The 25,925-nt window shown below is 38.1% G+C and overlaps 1 protein-coding gene across 18 annotated transcripts in view; it reads right to left on the minus strand.

The window, feature by feature from the left end:
- The window catches only part of PTPRD (protein tyrosine phosphatase receptor type D), a 2,469,774-nt gene that overhangs the window by 1,745,074 nt on the left and 698,775 nt on the right, over positions 1–25,925 (minus strand). For 17 of the 18 annotated variants that reach the window (XM_066368144.1, XM_066368143.1, XM_066368136.1 and 14 more), the window contains exon 4: positions 2,625–2,729. The gene's annotated coding sequence lies outside the window, so the exon portion shown is untranslated. The remainder of the gene's footprint in view (positions 1–2,624; positions 2,730–25,925) is intronic. The other variant, XM_066368139.1, reaches the window with a different exon arrangement.

Consider the following 25,925-nt stretch of genomic DNA (forward strand, 5'->3'; position numbering starts at 1 on the left):
GCCTGATCAGGCAGTGGTGCAGTGTATAGAGTGTTGGACTGGGATACAGAGGACCCGGGTTTGAAACCCCGAGGTCACTGGCTTGAACTCAGGCTCACCAGCTTGAGTGTGGGGTTGCTGGTTTGAGCATGAGATCACAGACATGACCCTATGGTCGCTTGCTTGAGCCCAAAGGTTGCTGGCTTGAACCCAAGGTCACTGGCTTGAGCAACCGGTCCCTCACTCTGCTGTAGCCCCCTGGTCAAGGCACATATGGGAAAGCAATCAATAAACAGTTAAGGTACCACAATAAATAATTGATGCTTCTCATCTCTCTCCCTTCCTTTCTGTCTGTCCCTATCTCTCCCTCTCTCTGTCTCTGCTAAAAAAAGAAAGAAAGAAAAGAAAAAGGCAGGAAGTATACTAGGTGAGGCTGATACCTGTGGTTTTTTTGTGTATTTATCTAGTAGACAATTAGAGTGTGGGTTCAGATACATGTTCGGGAATATTGGAGCCATGGAAGTCAGAGTGATTATCTAAGCAGAATATACAGTAAGAATAAAAAGGGCCAAGGGTGTACTTAGAAACCCACAGTCGATGGGGAGACAGAGAAGTTAAGAGCTATTCTATAATTTTTAGATAAGCAAATGAAACATATTCAGACACCACTAAAGTCTGAAAAATTTAAAATTAAGAATTGCACTAGAATATGGTAATGAAACATAAATAACTTCAAAGAGTTGATTAATATTTTCTAATTATAATTACTTATACAATGATGTAATTTTATATTTGTTTTAAAGGCAGCAATATTTACAAAGCATTAGTATATGATAAAAGATAGTGTTTAGTATGTCAAATTGATTATTTGGTCTAAGCTTTAAAGATATACTTAATATTCAAATCTGGGCAAGGTGTAGCACTTTTGCTATTATTATCTAAAAAATGAGATATAAAACAACATAAGTGAACATAATGTATACATTTACCCATTTCAAAGGGTCAGAATTAGCTGTCCATGATAATGAAAGCACATTTCTGTATATTTAGCCTGCAAGGCCCTACTCAAATACCATTCCTTCTTTAGGGGCCTTTATACATTTACTATATAGGAATTATCTTCACTCTCTAAAACTTTAATTTACTCAAACAGAAAAGTTTTAGATTTTTTTTATATAAAAAAACCTATAAATATGCTTTTCCTTTAACACATATAGAGAACTTTACTCCTTTTCTGTTTTTTAACCTGTCTGGAAAGTATGGTGAATATTTTTTCATGACCTTATTCATCTATAATCTTATTTTGTATCTTATAAAAATTAATGATTTAATGTTCATAATTAAATTTTATTTTATAATTATTATAATAAAAATATTTATTGGGAAACCATCATAAAAAAACAAAGTAAAACCAATAAAAATCATCATATAGATCTCTTTTCTTATATTTTCTCTATACATACACTAATGTTATGCTATAAAGATATTTTTTCACCCAGCCATTTTAACTTTAAAAATGTGCCTGCTCCTTCTCCTATGTCTCAAGCATCTATTTTAATAGTTCTATAGAAATTCATTCTTTTTAAATATATATCATTTCAACACAATTAAGTATTTGGGCTGATTATTATTTTCACTACTATTAACACAAACTATGAGAAACATCCTTTGTTTAAATCTTTTTAAACATCTAATTATCTTACATTAAGTCACTAGTTATAGAATTGCTGTGTTAAAAGGAGGGCTTATTAACATATTTGATTAATAGACTAAAAACGCATGGCATGTTCCTGGTATCTTTTTTATAGCACTTGCCTTGTTTGCCTTGAATAATTTATTTTTCTTATTAATCTTTGAAACTGTGTGAATTACAATAAGACATGCATGTAGACCTAGTAACGTGGGTCTTGATAAGGATTAAAACATGATTTTAAAAATTAGGTTGTATAACACATCTTTTGTTCCCTAAGTCAATAGTGTAGTACTCTCTTCAGTCCACAACAGTTTATATTAATGTTCCTAGGTGATGCATATTTTCTGATTTAACAGATTCCTGAAGGTACAAACTCAGGAAGGATCATAATTAGACTCTGGTCCACAAAGGATATACTTAATCATTACTTCTGATCTCTTAGATTTTGAATATCAGAAATCAAAGAGTCTTTTCAGTTATGGAATTATCTGCTCTAATTGCATAATTCTGCCAGTGACAAGTTTTGGGTCCTCAGAGGTAACTTAGCTCTCAGTGCCTGCCATGAAGCAGGCTATAAAACAGAGTGTAATTTCAAAATGCTTGATGACTCTGAGTCCCCACCTCGGTCACTTCTATAAATCACAAACCCTCCTCATTCCCAAATACTGTATGAAGTTCCATCTTTCACTCTATTTGTACATCAGGTATTTGACACTCAGTTCAGAAGGAAACTCAGTCATGGCTACCAGTTCTATAACTTAAAGTCAAAAGGAGAAAAAAAAAGAATCTACATTGACTTGAAAGCAGCATAGAATGAAAAATCTGTATCTTTTAAAGAGATGCGGTAGTCCTATATTTTGAAAGGCTAGAAGGCTTGATGGAGTTACTTGATGAACTCTGTGTGTACGAGCCAGAGAGGTGAATATGCTGTGTCTGGGAGAACCGAACCCACCTGGAGCTGAAGCCCATCGCTTCCCTCAGCGCTGGTGCCATGCTGCCAGCCAGACCCCTTCACTGGAGTATCCCAGGCCAGGAACTTCGTGCTTTTTATTTCTACCTGGAACATAATACAATGTCAGTCATTTATTTTTTCATGTTCCTTCAAGCATTATAAAATATTCATTATGTTATCTTTTCCTGTCACATTAGACACTCATTTATCAGAATGCTCAACACAAAGAAAAGAAGTGTAAACTCTTCACCTCTATAATTTACACCTCAGTGATTAATACAGCACCTGTTTAAGTCAAAGGGACCATCTATATTTTATCTCCCATAAAATGTTCCTTATAAGGGTTATTTATTATTTCAGTGCAATCACTCTTACCCATTTGCTAAGTAATTGATGTGTTAATTTAAGAAGCCATTTTCTATATATCATCCCTAGAGACTATAAATCAAAATACAGTTTAAACCCCAGAAAGACGCTCATGATGAAAATATTTCATTTTCTGATTTTTTTTCTTTTGACCATGAAAAGGAATCTCACAGGAAACAGAATTTAATAATGCAATTCCATTAGTTTTATGCCTGCCCTGTTTTATATTCTTCAACTTGAAGACACGGATGAAGAACCTGAGATTTCCTCAAATGCACCAGTGTTGCTGCTTTGGAACACGAGGGGGAAATAGATATTCTGAGCACACAAGGAAAGCATAGGCTTGGCAGAATCCTCACAGCTGGCTGCCGGTGAGAATGGGATGTGTTAGGGACATTTGCTCTCCAACATTAGAGCCACTTGACCTTCAGCGCTTTCAGCCTTGCTCCAGTCTGGTGCACAATGGAGTGGATTTAGGAAACATGTGAAAGATGCAGCAACATGTCAATCTCATTGTGATTTTTCCAACCTGCACTCTTTTGGCCTTTCCCTTTGTCCTTTCCCAGGATCTGGAGTTTGACTCTGAACTGAATTTCATGGTAGGGATCCTGCTATGTGCTGACATTCCTCCCGCATCCTCAGAACTAAGGTTAGGGAGGTTGATACACTCACTGCATGATCCACCTGACAGACTATCCCTCTTACTTCTTGTCATACCTACTTGATACTAATGACTTCTTTGAATTACCACCACATACTTGGCAAATCCCTCTTGAAAGTGCTTCATGTACTTCAACACATGCAGACTTTAACTGTGTTTTGATATCAATTAGGAACCACTATGTCACCATGTGATTAGTACTTTAGTTTGTCTTTCTCTGAGAAGAATAATGGAAAAGGTGCAATAAAGGTTTACTTGAATTCCTTTACAAAACTCAAACCTTAAGAAAAAATATTGGCCCTGACTGTCTGGCTCAGTGGTAGAGTATTGGCCAGGTGTGTGGCTGCCCCAGGTTTGATTCCCAGTCAGGACACACAGGAGAAGAGCCCATCTGCTTCTCCACCCCTCCTCTTGCTTCTCTCTCTCTTTCTCTTTCTCTTTCTCTCTCTCTTCCCCTCCTGCAGCCACAACTCCATTGGAGTGAGTTATCCCTGAGCACTAAGAATGGCTCCATGGACTCTACCTCAGACACTAAGAACTTGATTACTGAGCAATGGAGCAACGGCCCAGATGGGAAGAATATCACCCCCTAAGTGGGTTTGCTGGCTAGATCACAGTCAGGGCACATGTGAGAGTCTGTCTCTCTGCCTTCCCTCCTCTCATTTAATATAAAAATAATTTATTCTTTTCTAGGAGCCCTTTTTATTATTTAGATTTCTCTCATATCATTGTGGCACCCATCTTATCCCCTTACTGCCACATTAGACTGCCATCCCCTCTCACTTCAATAATAACAATGATTCTTAAATGCTGATTTGGTACCAACTAAAAGCAGATGGCACTTTCAAGTAAAGATAATTTGAAGAGAGTTCAATAAAGAAGCTATTTACAAAATGGCGGATTGTATGTAGGGAAACCACAAGGGGAGGGATAGGAGACACATTTTCACCCTGGTGTCTACTAGGACAAGGCAGGAAGCAGTTTCTTTCAACAAGAGTCAGATAGGGTAGGCCCCTAGAGACGATCAGTGATATTTGCTTGGGAGCCCTAGGAAGCACAAGAGGACACAATGCAAAGGAGTCCAAGAATCTAACACTAGAATCTTCTCCTTTCCCTCTGGTTTTCTGCCTATACTACCTACAGGACAAACCCCATTGGAATCCCAAGTGCAGGGGAGACTGCTGCTGAAATACATCCAGGCTGATTCCCAGCATTTGAGAATGGGATGGAAAAAAGTTAACAGGAATCTGAAAGAAGAACAGATTTGGAAAACACTTTTATTCACACTTTGAAGCACAGGATTGGAAATCAGGTGTTAAATTGAGCCCTAGCTCTACCTACCTGTGTAACTCTAGACAAATCATTTAACTTTTATATTTCCTAGTATCATTATTACTATCATGGATATAACATAAGTACTTCAGTTTTATTGTTATGACTACATGGCACAATGTACCTAGAGCACGTACTATTATGAAGTGCTTAATAATAGTAGCAATAATGGCAGTGATTCCTCTGAAAATGCAAAAATAAATGAACAGGCCCTGGCCGGTTGGCTCAGCGGTAGAGCGTCGGCCTGGTGCGCAGGAGACCCGGGTTCAATTCCCATCCAGGGCACACAGGAGAAGCGCCCATTTGCTTCTCCACCCCCCCCTCCTTCCTCTCTGTCTCTCTCTTCCCCTCCCGCAGCCAAGGCTCCATTGGAGCAAAGATGGCCCGGGCGCTGGGGATGGCTCCTTGGCCTCTGCCCCAGGCGCTAGAGTGGCTCTGGTCGCGGCAGAGCAACGCTCAGGAGGGGCAGAGCATCGCCCCCTGGTGGGCGTGCCGGGTGGATCCCGGTCGGGCGCATGCAGGAGTCTGTCTGACTGTCTCTCCCCATTTCCAGCTTCAGAAAAATACAAAAAGTAAATAAATAAATGAACATACACACTCTAGTCAGACTAAACTCCCCAACACTTGTTCTAATAGATCACATATTTTTTCAAATATCTGACTTCCTTAAGTGTTTTTCTCTCTGGTTAAGAATAATTCTCTTACTGACCAGATGGTGGTGCAGTGGAGAGTGTCAACCTGCAGTGCTGATGACCCAGATTTGAATCCCCAAGGTCGCTGGCTTGAGCACTGGCTTATCCAGCTTGAGCGTGGGATCACAGACATGAGCCCAAGGGCACTGGCTTGAGCAAGTGGTCACTGGCTCAGCTGGAACCATTGGTCAAGGAACATATAAGAAAGCAATCAGTAAACAACTAAGATGCCATCATGAAGAACTGATGTTTCTCATCTCTCTCCCTGACCCCCGGCTCTCGCACACGTGCTAAAAAAAAAAAAAAAAAAAAGAGAGAGAGAGAGAGAGACATTAATTCTCTTTTCTTCCTCCATCCCTACCTCTGTTTGCTTAGAGAATTTATATTTATATTTTAAAATTCATGAAATGATACAATGTTTAGTCTCTCTCAAGTAAAGGAGATCATACCCCATTTGGTTCTCCATGGTACATATCACCCTTCAAAGCAATTAGACTCTGCCATCTTTCTATTTGACTGTGAGCTCTTAGAAGGAAAGAAAAGGTTATACCTGACAGATTTGTATCCTCAGAAGGTGGTTCATTGCCAGATTTGTAGTAGATACTCAATAACCATTACATGAAAAAATGAATATGTATTACTAGAATAAGTTCGTTACAAAGTAAGGAAAAGCTTCAATAACGTATTTCCTCTTTGCCCAAAGGGGAGATCAATCTGTGACAAATGGTATAAAGTGGGGACTAGGCTATTATGGAAAGTCACAAAAACTCTGAAGAAGAAAAAGAGGTCCCAAAGAAAAATTCAAGCTATACAACTTTTCCTCATGATAACCTGGCTGAAAAATTCACCTCATTTATTTCAATGCTGCTAGAAGGACTCTTCTTCATCTATTTCAAGCAATTGGGAACTTACAAACTAGGTAACTATGATCTATATATCTAATGTATTTGAATAATAAACTAACTGAAAGTTTACCTCCTGGAATTATATATATATATATATAATTCTGACTTAATCTTGAAAGGGTATCTCTTCCTTCTATTTCCTTCTAGGAAGTAGAAATAGTCCTAAAGGCACAGCATACTTGGTAAGTGCAGTGGCCACCTGAGGGATACCCTTTCAAGATTAAGGGAGCTTTTTGCCCATCCATGGGGAGTGCTACCAACTGCCAGCCCCAGTTCTTATCCTACTTTGAAGTTGCCCTAAGCTGGTCACAATGCCTCAACAAGGCCTCACTCAAGGGCAGCCTAAACTATCTCATTCTTCTTGTTTGAGGAGCAGCAAGGTATCCAATATGCAGCTAGCAACTAGAGAGGGCATGCATTTGTTCATTCTTTATATATATATATTTATATATTTATATATTCCAAAACTATATATATATAGTTTTGTGAATAGGTAATGAACTTGCATGAATCTCTGCCTCACAAAATGGCATATAGGACAAAGTGATCTCATCCTTACCTCCATCCTCTCCATTTCCCAACCCTAGCAAAACCACCTCTACTGACATCTGTGCGTCCTTGCAAAATGTCTGCAAAGACAGATATGTATGCATATTATTATCCTTTACCCCTCCTACAAAAAGTAGCATGCTTTCTTCATTGTTATAAGCCTTGTTTTTTTTCACCATCCTAAAGTAATTTAAAGGGCTTTTAATATCAGTAAATAAGCAGCATCTTTATTATATTCAGCTTTGTGTTTTTCTAGTGTTCTGATACACCATAAGTTATTTAACCAGAATCCCCAATATTTATATATTCCAAATTTTGTTATTATTAAATAGCTTTAATAAAAAAGCACTTACATATATAACCTAGTATCTAAGGGTAAATGGATAGAATATATTCTTTTGACTATGTGGAGGGAGGTCAAAGGTAAATGCTTTTATAACTTTCACATATATTGCCAAATTTCCCCCTTGAGAATCAAACCAAATTAATGCTTCCACCAACAATCTATGAGACTGCTTAGCTATAAAGACTTTTACATTCTTAAAAATCTGATAGGAGAAAAATTGTGTCTTAGTCTCATTTTAATTAGTATTTTCAAAATTAGGAGGTTAGGCTTGGTATAACTTCATGACATATAAGGGATGTTATGTATCTTTTATGTGTGAAATTTCTATTAGAATTTTTTTGCAATTTTTTTATTCCAATTACAAATTAACACATATTTTCTTATCCTATGCATTTTCAAAATAAAACAAAATTATCATCATCAGCAAAATACTCCCCTATGTTTAGGCTTTCTAAAGCTTCTGTTCCTGAGCTTTCGAGACTACGTTGCAAAGCTAAACATCACAAAGAGGTCCCACAGTGCCCTCTCGTGGCGACCCGTTCCATCACATCTTTCCTGCATTAACTCGGGGCAAAAAAGTATAGATACAGCTTGGAATTACGGCTCTAAGCTTACCTCAAGTCTCCTCACCCCTCAGATAAAATAGAGACACGTCCACCCTGAAAACAAAGAGACATTAGAGCTACTTCAACTCTCAAGCACCCAGGTTTGTTCCTGCAAGTTGGTGGGAATTCATTACTATTCTAGATTTTTGTTTGCTTCCTAGTTTCTATAAAAGAGGGCCCTGCAGTATATCGTCAGTGGGCTGCGACACAGGCTTGTTCCGGGAGGTAGCCTCTGCTTCACCTTCCCTGTACATCAGTGAAATCAAAGTACTATCATCACGTTCCAGAAATCCAGGTAGTAAAATTATCACCAATCAGCAGTCAGAAACCTGAAATTTATCCATTTATTCATTCATTCTCTCACTCATTCATTCATTCATTCCACAAGTATTTGGGAACTATGAATAGTGTTTCAGGTGCTCATAAATTTTTCAGGGAACAAAAGAGAAAAATATCCTCTTGGAGCATACCTACAAGTTGGTGAGAGACAATAAACAGTAAACGATAAATTAAGCAAATGATAATACTACATGGGTCTGAGTGTGTATGTGTGTGGCAGGCTATATTTCAATTTATAACAGGTAGAGAAAGGGTAGGCCTCTTTGAGCAGATGGCACATATGTAAAAGATTGAGGAAGATATGGGAGCTCAGTGGTTTTAAGGAAGAAGAGCCTTCTAGGAAGTAGAAATAGTCCTAAAGGCACAGCATACCTGGTAAGTGCAGTGGCCACCTGAGAGATAGCCTTTCAAGATTAAGGGAGCTTTTCACCCATCCACGGGGAGTGCTACCAACTGCCAGCCCCAGTTCTCATCCTACTTTGAAGTTGCCCTAAACTGGTCACAATGCCTCAACAAGGCCTCACTCAAGGGCAGCCTAAACTGTCTCATTCTGCTTCTTTGAGGAGCAGCAAGGTATCCAATATGCAGCTAGCAACTAGAGAGAGCATGCATTTGTTCATTCTTTTCATAAATATTTATTGAGTATCTACTATACTTTAGCACTAGTTGTGGTGCTGGCATATAGAAGGAAGAACACCTACAAAATTTCCCTGTTTGTATAGTGGAGAAAAAAGTTAAATATTAACAAATTATTTTATATAATATAACAATAAGGTCTAAGAAAAAATCAGCAAAAGAGTGTAAGAAATGTCTGGGAGGGGGTTGCAAACTGGGATATGGGAGAGAGGGGCACATCCTTCTTAAGGGAACTTCTGAGTAGAGACCCGAGGAAATAAAGATCCCCAGTCTCATGGATAATTGGGGGGAAGCATGCCAGGTACGGGTGACATAAACAACAAAGCTATTCAGGAGCCAAGATTATATAAAACAGCAACAGGTCCAGTTTATTTGGGATGGACTGAATGAAAGAGAGAGAGAGAGAGAGAGAGAGAGAGTGACTTAGGAAGCGAGATCAGAGAGTCATGAAAAGAAATATCATCTAAAGATGAGTAGGTATTCTATGAGTTAGAATCATGGCTTTGACTCCAAATGAGGTAGAAAGCCAACACAGGGTTACTGAGTAGAAAATGGACAGGCCCATTCTGCTTAAATATTGAGGTGGAATGAGGAGGTTCAAGTCAGAAGCAGAGAAACAATTAAGAAGGTTATTGAAACAAACTAGAAAACAGTTAAATACGGTCTGGACTACAGTGGAAGCCATGGAAGTGGAAAGAAATGGCTAAAATATGAATACATTTGAAGGTAAAAAAAAAAAAAACAACAGGAGTTGCAAACAGGTTATTAGAACATAGATGATATTAAAAAGCCCTAAGATCAGATGACATCAAAGGAGTCAGTGTGGTTAGAAAAGATAAGAGGTCAAGGATGGAAACCTTGGGTATTTCAACTCTTCGAGACTGGGAGATGAAAAGAAACTAGACAAATGTAAATATACACATAACACATAGATACAGACAACAGACTGGCCATAGCCAGAGTGAAAGGCGGGCTAAAGGTAAGGGGAGGAGGGCGGGGCGGGGAACGGAGTAGAAAGAGACTTGGCCTGCGGTGGAGATGCATGGTACGGGTGCAGGTGGTGTTATACTGAATTGTACACTTGAAACCTGTATTGTTTGGCAAACCGTGTCAACCCAATACATAAAAACTAAATTAATTCATTCTAAACAAAACAGACAAAGAAAAAGGTAAGAAATTAGCATAGGAGAGTGCTGGTGACCTATGGAGGAACATTGGATTGGGATGCCAGAAGCCAAGTGAAAACAGCGGTCCAAAGGGAGAGAATGTGTTTCTGTTGCTGTTAAGTCACACGAGATGAGGGCAGAATTGTGCACTGTACTTGCAGTGTAGACAGCCTGGGCGACCACAGGTGTGTTCAGTGACGTGTAGAGGAGGATGCCAGAGAAGAGGAATCAAGACAAACTTGGCAGGGAGACACTGAAGAGCCTATACATACTATTTCCATACACAAGTTTATTACAGTTGGCCAGATTTTAGTCAAACTAGCAACAGTACTTACTTACTCTTCATAAATTTCAAATGACTGAAATCCTGCAGACCAGACTCTCACAATAGAAATAAGTTAAAAATCGGTCACAAAATGATGAACACACAGAAATAACAACCTACACAGGTGGAAATAAAAACAAAAAACAAACCCATTCATTTGTAAATAAAGAAAATTTTATTTTAAATTAAAAACATCAACTGAGTGATAACAGAACTACTACATATTAAAACTTGAGACACCTTTGGATCCTTATCTTCTGTTATGTTCCATTTTCATAGCTGAAGACTGTTTCTAGGGGAGAACTTACAGAATTTGCTCCTCAAACCAAATCACCATCATGTACCCTATTCCTAAGAATTTGACTCTGTACTCATCTGCCTCATTAGATTGTGGGCAATTTAAACACAAGCACTTGCTCATCTTGGTCATTTTATCATGTGGCAGAATACTTAGTAGGTGGGTGGTGTTCAATACATACTTATTTAATGAATGGATGAGAATTAACTGTACTAAAACTTGGTAAGTACAAAACAACTTGTACGGCTGAAATCACCTAGGTTATTGAGTGGCGTGTAGTCTGTCGCCAGTTAAATTGAGTGAGTTTAAAAATAAAATTTGTTCTTCAAACAATCTGCAAAAATAAACTCACAGCAAGAATTCTGGTTCCAAAGGTTGCTTTTTAGTCCCCACAAGGTCTCCACTCCTGAGATTTTCTGTGACCTTTTGCCTGGCTCTTACTGAGACATGCTCTTATTGTAAAGAGAAAACACATTTTTTCCTATCAGAGGACTCCAAACTACTGCAACCCCAAAACTCCCGCATAGATATTGGCTTCCTGGAGTGCAATTTGACCAGTGGAAAGGCTGGAAGGTTCTCACAAAATACGTAAATCCACTAAAGACATTGATGCTGTATTTTCCTCAACTTATGCCTGGAACATCATAGATTTTCACAATAATATCAGAAGTAAACACATAGGAGTTCCACTGCAACTTAATGTTGTAATTGAAGCAAAATGTTCTGTAAATCAGACCTGTGAATATGTGCTATCACTTTTATAATGCAAACGACATAATTAATAATGAGTATATATAGTATTTAAATTCTGGTTTTGGAAGCTATGCATAGAATTCTATTTGCTTGTGAAAACCAGAAAATGAAAGTTTTAGCCCAAGAGCCCAAAAATAGCACAAAAGGTATACATTTTTTATTTAATTTAAAAAATGACTTGGATAAGCTAAGAAGTTTACACTTCCTTTTATCATGCATTTGTTTGTATAGAAGGGGCTTATTCAGTGTGGTGAATAGTTCTCAGATATATGAATATCTCATTTAGCTTTCAACAAGGTAACTTAAAATATAATGGTAAAATGTAGGTGTCCAAATTCTTTGCTAGTTATATTTAACATGTGCTCTAGAGATGACAGTAAAATTGAAAATATTATAGCGTGTAGGTATTGAGAGTGAAAATCAGATTTTCTTTTCGTATTTTTCTGAAGTGAGAAGTGGGTTGGGGGTGGGAGAGGGAGACAGACAGACTCCCACATGTATCCAGCCAGGATCCACGCAGCATGCCCACCAGGGGGCAATGTTCGACCCATCTGGGGTGTCGCTCCACTGCAACTGAAGCCATTCTAGATCCTAAGGTGGAGGTCATGCAGCCATCCTCATCTCCCCTGCCAACTTTGTTCCTATGGAGCCTTGGCTGCAGGAGAGGAAGAGAGAGACAGAGAGGAAGAAGGAGAAGGGTGGAGAGCAGATGGGTGCTTCTCCTGTGTGTCCTGACCAGGAATCAAACCAGGGAATTCCACACGCCAGTCAGATTTTCGTTCTAAATTCTTGGTTCCAAAGATCCTTAAAGTTAACACTGTTGTACATATTTCATCATTTAAGAGGTCTTTTTTTCCAAGAACATTTGTGAAACTAAATAAACAAGTTCTTTGCACATAAAGTGATTTAAATAATATGCCTATCAAGGTTATTTTATTAAATGGGTCATCCCTGAGAGAAAACATGCCCCTACAGAAAGAAAGATAGATAGAAAGCTAGATAGATAGAAAGATAGATAGATGGATAGATAGAAGATAGATAGATAGAAAGATAGATAGATAGATAGATAGATAGATAGATAGATAGATAGATAGATAGATAAAGGTAGAACTAGAGGGAGAGGATTATTAGGGATTTCATTAGTCTAGAAGATATCTATGAGTTTCCTTTTAGGAGGAAGATCCTGCCAGTAAAATACCCTATTTTTTCTTCTTGACTTTGTCAAGAAAAGGGACAGGTGGAGAACAGAGGTAAAAAGAAAAAAAAAATGAAAAGAAAATAAAGCCTAAATCATGAAGAGTGGCCAAGATGTTTACTGATGATCCTAAAATGATGTCCTCATCATTCAAGACCCTATACAAAGTCACCTTCTTTATGAAGATGAGGCTATGCCTCTCAAAGCACAGTTATTTCATTTACTATACTTATAAACGGCACTGCTGTTCTCTAGCAACACTACTGTCACTGTTTTAGTTAAAAAAATGAATGACTATTTTTGCTCATTAGAACAGGATATTACAAGATGGGTCATGCCTCCTTCACTGCCGCCCCTCCCGTCCTCCAATCCGCCCTCATCCCACTCCCTCCCCAGTGCCTAACCTCAGGTCTAGAAATAGTAAGTCCTTTGGAGTGTTTATTGAAAAAATGAATGACTGAAGAAAACATGAAAAATGTAAGAGATAGAGGCCAAAACAAGAGTAAAAATTTAAGATAAGTTAAAAGTCAAATAGTCATGCAATTTTAGCTTCTCCTCTTTGGTGACTGGCTTATTTATCTGATGATACAATAAGGAAAAAAGACCAATGTTTTGAATATTAAAGTATTGTTAATTTGTTTTATTTTTATAATTTCACTACGGCTACAGAAATATGAAGAAATGATAGGTCTCTTACATAAATAAGCAGAATTTGTGAAAAATATTCAAAATAAAATGCAAAAATCAAAAACTTTTACAGTTTAAAAGGCTCTTCAGAAGCTCCAGAGAGAACTTGGATTGATTTATCTTTTGAGATGAAACCAATCACAATGGAAGGAACTCAGGGAAGAACAATTTATTTGAAGTGTTTTGCTTATTTGAATAAATATTTTATTCACATTTTCAATTATAATTTACATTTAGTTGCATGAAAAAACATAGGCATTTTATACTAAAAAGGAAATTTTAGGCTTGCTTGAAATTAATTTTATAAATAAGGTTAGCTCGCAATTTCTATGTTATTTCGATATGAAAATAATTTTATATATATATATATTCATTCATTTTAGAGAGATGGTGGGGAAAGAGGGGAGAGAAACCGGAAACATCAACTCCCATTCATGCCTTGACCAGGCAAGCCCAAGGTTTGAAACTGGCAACCTCAGCATTCCAGGTCAATGCTTTATCCACTGCGCCACTGGAGGTCAGCTGGAAATATTGCATTTTATAAATTAGCAGACCCTCTGGGTGGGAGGTAAAGACTATTAAAATCACGTAGCTCTATACATATTTCTTCCTTAAAAAATATTATTGTTGGCCCTAGCTGGTTGGCTCAGTGGTAGAGCGTCGGCCTGGTGTGCAAGAGTCCTGGGTTCGATTCCCTGCCAGGGCACACAGGAGAAGCGCCCATCTGCTTCTCCACCCCTCCCCCTCTCCTTCCTCTCTGTCTCTCTCTTCCCCTCCTGCAGCAAAGGCTCCACTGGAGCAAAGTTTGCCGGAGCAATGCCCTAGGTGGGCAGAGCATCGCCCCCTGGTGGGCATGCTGGGTGGATCCCAGTCGGGCGCATGCAGGAGTCTGTCTGACTGCCTCCCCTTTTCCAGCTTCAGAAAAATAAAAAAAATAAATAAATTAAAAAAAAAATAAAAAGTCAACCTTTCTTTGTCCACTCTTTTCAAACTTGTATGGATATGTATTTGAAAGATAATTGTAGAACCTCTGCCCTTTGTATACTACCTAGACTCATGGTAAACCCACTTCCAAGGCAATGAATGCATGGTGGGCTTTCATGTTCTTTTTTAACATTCTGACTCTGGTCCTCTCAGGCTGTAGCGGCACTGCATCTTCCCCGGCAAGGGTGAGTGGAACAAATAGCTGGTACTGGCACTGAGCAGTGGAAGTGATAAACCCTCAAATGTCATCTTCTCTATATAACTAACATATTTTATGTTTTTCTTTTCACATGCTTATGATATGAAGCTAGAAAAACATGCTTAATAACCAGCCACATTTCTAAGTCATTCAGTTTCTTTCAGTTGTCCAACAAGAGGCCCTGGGCTGAATATGGCTTGTTTCATTCCAAATACAGTCTGTCCGATATTTATAGCCAAAACACACTTTCTCTAATTAACTAGCTCTTAGGAGCTTGAGGACATGCCTGCTGCTCTGGCTGCCACCAGGGGTCATGCTAACATAGCTGTGTCAATTAGTCAATGTAATTGAAGACGAAAGTAATTAGGTGTATAATTTTGAGCCTCTCAGGTTTAATTTCATATACTATTACCTTATTCAACAGAGGTATTGAGTGTGATGACTAAAAAGTGAATAGATACAAAGAAGGCAGATAATGTGTCTGATCTTGTTCAACTTGACTAACGTTTTCAGAAGAGGGAAATACTCATAATTATTTTAATATAATGTAGTGTAATATAATTATAAATAGGTTATATATTTCTGATTAAATCCTGACTTTTGAAAAAACAAATCTGTTGCTCTTTTTTTTTCTTTTTTTTTTGTTTGTATTTTTCTAAAGCTGGAAACGGGGAGAGACAGTCAGACAGACTCCCGCATGCGCCCGACCGGGATCCACCCGGCACGCCCACCAGGGGCTACGCTCTGCCCACCAGGAGGCGATGCTCTGCCCCTCCGGGGCATCGCTCTGCCACGACCAGAGCCACTCTAGCACCTGGGGCAGAGGCCAAGGAGCCATCTCCAGCACCCGGGCCATCTTTGCTCCAATGGAGCCTTGGCTGCGGGAGGGGAAGAGAGAGACAGAGAGGAAGGAGGGGCTGGGGGTGGAGAAGCAAATGGGTGCTTCTCCTATATGCCCTGGCCGGGAATCAAACCCGGGTCCCCCGCACGCCAGGCCGACGCTCTACCGCTGAGCCAACAGGCCAGGGCTTGTTGCTCTTTCTTGCTATTTCCGGAATAGCCTCTGTCTCTCATCCCTCCACTCACACATATTTCCCCTTACTCCAGTTGTTTCATATATTCACATCTAATCACCACCGAGAAAGTTGAATCTCTCACTAGCTGAAAGAAAACAATGAATAGTTTTCCTATTTCTGCCTAGTCTTACTCATTGAGGATTTTACTGGACACATAAGGGTTCAATAAAGATTCTTCATAATAAAAGAGAAGAAAATGTCAGCACAGTTTTTCAAAACACAATGCACTGTAACTTGAGTGAACCAACTGAATAAGGATGTATAAACTTACATCAAACACTAGAAAGAAAGCATTAATCCACCATAGTCATTAAATTATCCTATGCAGCATTTAAATAGTACCTGATAATCCTAGGGAAATAATAAAAAAAATAATCTTTCCCCTTATTGTAAACAGAGAAATCAAATTTAGAAACAAAGTAGCAAAGAAGTAAATCAGGCATATTTAATGTTTTTAAGTGTTTCTGTAAACCTTTAATATAAAACTGAAATTTAAACAATCTTTATCAAATTCAGATGCATTTAAAAAATGAAATAACTTTCTAGACTCCATTAAACTGAATTGTATGCACCTAAATTTCATTTCCATTACTGCAAGATTTAATACAGTAAGTCTATTTACCACTCAATAAGGATTTGTTAGTCCCATTAACAGTAATAGGAATTCTGTGAGCACTGAGGAAAGAGAAATATCTCTATGTGTAGTTTTCTCCTTTATAATTAACCTCTGACTTCTACCCAATCTCTTATGTTTGACACTTTAATTCCTTCACTAAGAATAATTGAATTGTGATGAAAACCAGGTGGTAGCCTCATTATATAAATCGAGGCAGCAGATACAGCAGTGACATCACAATACTGACATTTCACCAGTGTAGAGTCCATTGCCATACAAAAAGGCAACACAAAATATGCAACAAATAGACCTGGTGGATATTTAAATATTTAACAGGGGAGAAAGGGAGGGAAAAGCCTCTCCCTTTTGGTACTGTAAACCAGAAGTTTGGATCAAGAAAGACAAAGCTCTTATCACCTGAAAGGTTTACAGCTGATAAAGGAATGAATTTGTGACTTCAAATCAGTTCCTGGAGGGTATTCTACACCATCTGCCCAAACCATTTGTCATCATTAAAGATGCAACACTTGGATTCCTAAGCATTTTAGGTAAGAGTAAAATTATTTTTATTTTTTTTAAGTGAGAGGAGGGGAGATAGTGAGACAAAGTCCTGCATGCACCCAACTGGGATCCACCTTGCTTCCCCCATCTGGGGACGATGCTCGAATCAACTTGAGCTATCATCAGTGCCTGAGGTGTCTCAAATTTTGGACTAAAAGCAGTCATCAAGTTAATACTGAATTTGGTTACAGTGTTAAGGAAAGAGACTCTCAAATATTAGGCCCTCAATAGGGAGTAAAGCTAACTGGAAGCATTACTTTCTGACACATGTGGGGTGTGGAGTCAATATGTTGCTCAAGATTTGGAAACAGAAGCCAAGGTATTAACAATGAAAACATCTTCTTTTCTGGATAATTTCATAAATTATTTAGGATGTAGACTAAAACTTAAAAGGGCTCAGCATAGATAACAATAGTTTTCTTAACAAGAAAAATAAGATTGCACCTTAATCATGATTTTTAATGGATATTTGAATAAATTTTCTTGGTGGAAGTTAGGAGTAGGCAAACCTGGTTTTACACTAGAACCTTAAAAAAGGGTTGATTCATTTTATTTTACTTTTACTTTTAGGTTATGTCTTTCAAACTGTGCATACCAAGATAAGATTATATTAACATTTCTTTAGGAAAAAAACAGATTTCTATTGCTTTCAACTTAATTTGTTCAAAAGTAAAATGTTTCAAGAATATAATAAATGAAGACTTAGTTTATGTAGCATAAATATGAAAATTATATACATTATTGTGTTTAAACCAAAAAATATATAATTTTAATCCAAGATCTTATTTAACTGAACTTTATTTCATTTGAAATGTGAGTACAAACAATTCTTTTTTCTTCCCTTTTTATTTGGATTATAGTATATGTTAATAAAAAAAAGTACATTAACAAAAATTCATAGTTCTGTGTGGTATTGGGATCTCTAAATCAATAATAGTCTAAATTATTTATTTCTTCAATGTAGATTTAGAGGAATTTGCTATGATCTGCAATATCTCAAATGGATATGCACATTTGGATACACCCCCTCAATACACAGGTAGAGTGCAAACTCACCAGTACTTCTGAATCTAGATAGAACCTGACAAACTGTGCTTTAAAAAGGAAGAATGTGAAATTCTAGAGCCGAGACCCTTCCACAAAAAAAAAAAAAAAAAAAAAAAAAAAAAAAAAAAAAAAGAGAGAAAATTATGAAGAATCAAGTGCTGTGGAACCCTGGATTGGTATGGGGAGCAATTATATTTTGGGGTGATTAGAGCACAAAGATTTAAGGGGGAGCAGGGAAGACTTCTGAGAAGTGTGATCTGAGTTGGATACTACTCTATGAGAAGAAAGGACTTGTAGGGAGGAAGAAACTGCTGACAGATGTAAAGATAGGTATTTAGGTATGCAGTCATGGATTAGCAGAAAAGAGACAGTTCAGTATGAGCTTAGTTTGTGTTGAGGGACAGGAAAATGATGTTATAGGATGAGATTGAATATGTAGTCTAAAAACTAGCACAGAAGAATCTCACATGCTATGCTAAGGAGATTCAGAGCCACACTACAATTCTAATAACATAAGACAAGCAAAATTTTCATGTTCCATTAAATGTTTCATTAAATTTCCCATCTTACTTTTCCACCTTCAACCTAACACTGGTTTCCCATGAGTTCATAAAGCATAACTTTCGTCAGCAGAGACACACAAGCATGAATTAGAAACCTGGTTTCAACTTTTGCCTGTGTGTCTTGGATAAACACTGCCTGCAAGTCCCTCCAAATTTCAGATTTCTCATCTTTAATAGAATATTCCCTACCTCGAGGAGTTGAGATTAAATTTATAGCACCTGAAAGATTATTTAGCATAGCCTGACAGTGTAGGTACACAATAAATTCAATTTAAACATTACCATTTCTTAGTTAACATTTTCTTAGCGTGCATATTGTATGATGACATATCATTAATTATACTTATGTGTGATCATTTTTTGTATTTGTTTTTGACAAAAATGCTAGAGTAATGTACTTAAAGTCAGTTTCATATCATTTATTAAAGGTAGCCCTGGGAACTGTATATACCCATGCTGTATTCTTTAGTATTTACACATAAATGTATGTCATTGACTCTAATGGCTTTTGGGTTGTTGACCAGATAAGATTGAAGGAGACCATCTTACATCAGCAATTTTGCTTGTACACTTGGAGAAAAACTATGGGGACCTAAGGCTATCTTTTACAAGATGAGGAGAGGTCTAGTCTCAACACCTAAATTATCAAGACAATACATATTCCACAGATTTGTCCAAGTTCATATAGTCAGCCACATTTGCTAGATTCACAATTCACAAGTCATTCTTCTTCAGACTTTCTAAGTCTATAGACCTAGTAAATTTTTTCTCCTTTGACATATTTGTGAATATATAATATTCATTGATAATATTAATAGATGACTTTAAAAAAAGTGTTTATCAACTTTTGCTAGCTGTATCAAGAGTCAACTTTCTGTTCTTTTAAATGTAAATTTTACTTAAACTGTTTCAGGTAGGCCTGTGTTAGTAAGGAAGGGCCGTAAAAGATTTTGCTTCTAGTGTAGGACTTAGGGGGGTTAAATATAAATTATAATTTTCCATAAAAGCTGGAGCTATTAAGGCAATAATCTCCATAAAGGGAATGCTATCATTAATAAAAACAGACATTCCCACTAAGTGTCTGAATTCACTTCAGTTTATTGTAGTCACATTGGGCTGTGCACAGTTATAGAAAAAAAAAAAAAACTGGGAATGGGGATGAGGGGATTTAGGAGGAAACATATCTGAATGATGGATATTGTGGGTTACAGACTCCTTTGGTCAGTGTTAACTGCTCCAGAGCATCACAGAGGGAAAAAGACTGACTTTTCTCTAAAATCAACGAATACCTTGCAGGGGTCTCAAAATCGCGGCCCGCGGGCCCGAGTTAGAGACCCCTGCCTTAGAGTGTTTAGAGACAGAGGAGAAAGGACAATAATGCTTCTAACTATTAACAGAAATAGTTTTTATTTGTCAATTATATTGTATAAATCACTTTAATATACCACCTTAATACATTTTTATAAATGCTACTCTTATTTTACAGATGCATTATTATAAACTGAGTCTTAGAGAAGCTTAGAGACTCAAGATCACAGGTATGACCTGGCAACATCATGTGCTCTTCAGTGTGATACTGTGGACACAGGGTGGTATAATATTACCCAGTCGGCTTCCCTACTCAGCCTGCCTGAGGCCTATGGCTTATTACTTGGGCACTCTTGAAAAAATGTCTTAGACATCCTTTGTCTTGGGTTTTCTATTGATAAATTGTAGATATGAATGATGTCTCTCAGAAATGCGGTGAGGATACATGGACTGCACTGAGTACAACTCTCATCATTGTCAGTGGACATGTTATAGTATTAAGTTGACAGACTGATAGAAATAAAAGCCCTAAACAATCAGAATACAATATATGCCAAGTTGAAGTTATTCTCAGAGAAAAATTAAGATCAGTTTCTAGATCTCTAAGCCTCTTCCCACACTGTTTTTGAGCATCTCTATACCCATTGAACAAAAATGTTGCACTAATAAATAGAAAAGCCTGACCAGGCAGTGGTGCAGTGGATAGAGCATTGGCCTGGGATGAAGAGGATCCAGGTTTGAAACTCCAAGGTCACCAGCATGAGCATGGGCTCATTTGGCTTGAGCATGAGTTCACCAGCTTGATCATGGGATCATAGACATGACTCCCTGGTTGCAGGTTTGAGTCCAAAGGTCACTGGCTTGAAACTCAAGGTTGCTGGCTTGGGTATAGCTCCCCAATCAAGGCACATATGAGAAAGCAATCAATGAACAACTAAGGTGCTACAATAAAGAATTGATGCTTCTCATCTCTCTCCATTTCTGTCTGTCCCTATCTTTCCCTCTCTCTGTCTTTCTCAACAAATAAATAAATAAATAAATAATTAGAAGATAGTTAAGGAACAGTGGTTGAAAGGAAAAGGGATAAAACATTTATGGAGAGACAATTACATATTGAAGGTATGCGAGGTAAATTTGCCTGTTGGATAATTTAATCCTCAGAGATTAAAATATATATATTAACTAATTATTCAGATGAGAAACTTGAGGTTTATATTGATAGAATGTGAGACTTTCCAAAAGTCATACAGAATTACATTTCTCAGGCTTGGAACAGTTAAGGAGAGTTCTAATCATTTTAACAGGGTTGGTAGCTTGGTTCACAATGTTTTTTCTCTGGTTATTTCAAAATGACTAAGAAGGCTAAATGACATATACACACCAAAGGAGTGCCAAAAGTTGAAATGTAACTCAGTATTGTTTACCAAAAATTCTGCTAAGCACATCATTCCATGAGAAATAACAACAAACGTTATGCTATATAAACATATAAAGAAAAAATACTGTCACAAGATTTTAGAATATTATGTCCATATAAAGCTTTCGAGTAATATTCTAATTAGAAAAAAAAATAGGAACAAAAACAAAAAATGTTTCTCGTGCTATGGTAATGAGTGCAAATGCACACAAATCAGTGCTTATGATTTTACATTAGATAAAACAATTCTAATTTAGAATACAAAAGATTCCATATCATTTAAAAAGGAAGCCTGCTATTCCTCAGTGAAACCATGAAGCCACAATTTCAAGGACTAACTTCATGCACATTTGCTGCACTAGGGCAACTAACGGCCAAACATTGATCAACTTCTAGTGAAAACTGGATCATGAAACAGGTTATTTGATTAAAAGTGGTAACGACATTTATAGTAACTTCATGCAGGAGGACCACACTCCCTCAAACTTCATTTTGCACAACCTTACAACAAATATTTAGTCTCAATATTTATATTGAGATTATCTAATAAAAATAAATTAGATGGAGAATTCAGACAACATGGTTGCATAGGTAATTACAAGGCACTCCAATTGCTAATCAAGAGCGACTGGCAAGTGCACAGAGCAATGAGTCAATGATCCCAAAGTGAGGAATTTGAGGAGCCAGAGAGCGCTGTCATCCCAGAGAAGACGGCAATGGAAGGAAAAAGCTATGCATTTGGCTCTTGTGCTTTTCGAATGGAAGAAAGGGGTGTTCTTCCCGACTGTGTTGTCTGACCTTTTCTTTCTGAATGAGCAGGAGTCCCAAGAGGACAAATGCAGGGGACTTCCTCTCCTGTAGGGAAGGGAGGTTACAGAAATGACAGAAAATCTGAGCACAGAGCCCACAACCTCAGCTTCCTCACTTTGGGATGACAGGGAGAAAGAGAGGAGAAAAGTTAACCTCGTCTACTCATTTCAGTTTCCCTGCTTTGAGGTAGCTGAAGTAGGAGACAGGACCATACAGACTTAAAAGGGAGTCGCAGCTAGGTTCCTCCTCCTCTCCCTCCAGCTGGCTAAGAGTACTTTCTCACCCCTCCCACTCTTGTGATTCAAAACACATCTGAGGACAGCCATTCAATAAAAGACCCAGAGGAAAAGGGGTGCATAGAGACAACCGTGGAAGTGTGGGACTTAAGGTGAAAAAAAGGCCATTTGTTATTTCTGAAGCTGGAACCATTGCGATGGGCTGGTGCCTACAGTTCCAGAGGGTGTGTGTGTGTGTGTGTGTGTGTGTGTGTGTGCGCGTGTGCGCGCACGCACGCGCACGCCTTAGAACCCTGATTACAAGTGCCATTTTAACAACCGTTTGCCAAACTCAACAAAAAAATAGGTATGAATCTGCCAAACTGGTGCAAACTGGCTGAATCCCACCACTGGGCCCACCACATTTTGGCCCTGCAGTTCCTCTACCATCTTCACAAAACCAGTGTGAACCTGCCTGACCTCAGTCACTGGCATTATAGAAGCCATTGAATGATTTTAGGCAGAGATTGTTTAAACGTAGAGGATTACTCTGGAAGTTAATAGCCTCATCTGGTTCAATGGAGTGTTCTTTAGGCGTAGTCCTAAGTGGGGCAGATGTGCACCCGGTCGAGGTTGGTACATCTTCTCCCCTCCTCCTACACAGGCACACGGGCTGAGATTCATCAGAAAGGATTTGTGTGGGTCTGTAAAACGTCCCACTGGTGGACTGAACAGAGTTCCAGGTCAGATGTAACAGCTAGGCTTAGCTAAACTGTTTGGAATTTTACAGTAACTTGTTACTTTAATGAATTCTTTTTAAATATAACATGTCAATTTAAGAATCCAGCAGTTTAGTATTTAATAGAGGAGCTGACACTGTCAACAAAGCACCAACCAACAGAGGATAGGACATTTGTAATAGGTTTTATTTTTCATTCTGTGTAAAGTATTTCTTCAGATTTGGTACTCAAAAGGAATAACTAAATAATGTGGAGAACAATCATGTGGTTGCAACAAAATAATTGAAAACAAAAAATAAAAAGACTGAAGCTTCTTTAAAGAAGTAATTCTGAAATATAACTGATTAGCAGAATCAGCTGAAGGGTTTTGAAAAAGTTAAACTGAATAAAATTCAGTAGGTCTGGACTGGAAACTAGGTTTCTAGTTGGTCTATTTAGAAAAAGGGGATAATTAACAAAACAAGACAGGCAAGAACTGACTGGTTCATGTGGAACGCAGCAATGTCTAAGTGTTCCCTATACTTTTGTATGTGTTTTGAATTTTCCATAAAAAGGGTTTAATGAAAGCAATATATCAAAACTTCTCAATTCTGATAATTTCAGGTTTATAAACTAATGTGTTTTATTACAACATATGGTTTAATTAATTTGCACTGAATCCTGTGAAAAGATGAGAAACTGCATGTTGGTATATATATGTAAATAGAATCCTTGGACTGCTTTGGTAACTGTGCAAATAGCACCACCAAGCTATGATCATGATTCATTTAGAAAGAAGAAATAATCACAGATAATAAACTAATTTTTTAAACTTTAAATTTTAGCCTATATTCCCTTGTGTACTTAAGGGGTTTTTTTATTTTATTTTTTTAAGTTTAGAGGTGGGGAGATACTGAGGCAGACTCTTGCTTGTGCTCCAACAGGGATCTGCCAGCAACCCCATCTTTGGCCAATGCTTCAGTACAGAGCTATTTTTAGCACCTGAGGCTGATGTGCTTGGACCAGCTGAGCTCTCCTTAGCACTCAGAAATAGGCTTGAACCAATCAAGCCACTGGCTGAGGTAGGGGTAGGGGGACTGGGGAGAAGCAAACGGTTGCTTCTCCTGTGTATCAATTCCCTGACTGCGAATTGAACCCAGGATGTCCATGCACAGGGCCAACATTCTATCCACTGAGTCATGGGCCAGGGTCATGTACTTAAATTTTAAAAGGGTAAATATCACCTTTAGAGCAAATTTGGGATGGGTCACAAATTCAATTATTAGTTTGTATTAAAAATTTGTATTTCATAAGTAAAAAATATCTTTAGGTATGTTTCTAGTAACATACTAAAACTTCAACTTTAGTAATAAAATTAATTAATGAGAGTGGAATTTTTCAGAAGCCTATTAAATTCTTCACATCAGAAGTTTGTTTCACCTGAATGACCTGAGTTTCTTCCAGTAACACAAGCTGCATTTGCAGTATTTAAAAATATGCAGAGTAACACTGTAAGCTGTTTGATTATCAGTATCTGTAGAATTTATCAGTCAGAAACATGACTCTAAGTTCTGATGTCATCCACAGAGAAAATTATCAAATGTGTGTTGACATTTTCAGTAGTTTTCCCAGTTTCGAGCTCCCCATTAAACAGCAAACAGTGTTTAACGTGCACATTTTCCCCTTATTTCTCTTGCAAGGAGTGAAACCTCACCTCTAATTTTACATCCTTCAAGAGGGATTAATTTAAAACTTAATGGGAGATTTGGAGAGTCCCTTTGGACAATTTTGTTTCCTGTTTCAATGGTTACTGTTACAGTTATAGTTAGGCTATGGTGAAACTAATCGCTATTCTCCGGCTACTTTTATATTAGTTATTTGATTTTGAAATTACTCTTTCACTTCCTTTATTATATATTACTTGAATAACTGTGAAACATCCAGGTATATTAGCTTCCTATTACTGCCATAACAAGTTATCACCAACTTAGTAACTTAAAAGAACATCGTTTTATTACCTTATAGTTGGAGTAAGCAACCCCAAATCAGCCTCGCTGTGTTCAAATCCAAGTGTCAGCAGGTTGGCTCTCTCTGGAGACTCTGAGGGACAGTTTATTTTCTTGCCTTTTTTGGCTTTTGGAGACTGCTACTCCTGTGTCTTGCTTCTTTCTTACCTCTACTACTAACGTTGACCCTTCTGCCTCCTTTGTACAAGGACACCAGTGATTGCATTGGGCCCACATGGGTAATTCAGGGTAAGGGTACGTGGCCCTTCATTAGACCTTTTATTAATCACAGCTGCAAGACACCTTTTGCAATGTAAGATAACATATCCATCTTTGGGAACCATAAGGCAGCCTAGACCAAAAAGTAAAAAGCAACAAATTTAAAATTGATCTTGGAGAGTAACTAGTAGAATTTTTTTTTTTTTTTGTATTTTTCTGAAGCTGGAAACGGGGAGAGACAGTCAGACAGTCTCCCAGCATGCGCCCGACCGGGATCCACCCGGCACGCCCACCAGGGGGCGATGCTCTGCCCCTCCGGGGCATCGCTCTGCCTCTACCAGAACCACTCTAGCGCCTGGGGCAGAGGCTGAGGAGCCATCCCCAGAGCCCGGGCCATCTTTGCTCCAATGGAGCCTTGGCTGCGGGAGGGGAAGAGAGAGACAGAGAGGAAGGAGGGGGGGTGGAGAAGCAAATGGGCGCTTCTCCTATGTGCCCTGGCCGAGAATTGAACCCGGGTCCCCCGCACGCCAGGCCGACGCTCTACCGCTGAGCCAACCGGCCAGGGCTAGAATTTTAGTAAGACTAGCATATAGTTACACTTCCCAAAAGAAAAAACCACACACACTACATGGTTGAATTTTTTTTAACAGTAAGTTAAGCATTGCTAGATGACAAAAGGAGACAGGCTGACTTGGTCTAAATTACT

This window comes from Saccopteryx leptura, chromosome 2 (assembly GCF_036850995.1).
Source record: "Saccopteryx leptura isolate mSacLep1 chromosome 2, mSacLep1_pri_phased_curated, whole genome shotgun sequence".
In the NCBI taxonomy this organism is placed as follows: Eukaryota; Metazoa; Chordata; class Mammalia; order Chiroptera; family Emballonuridae; genus Saccopteryx; species Saccopteryx leptura.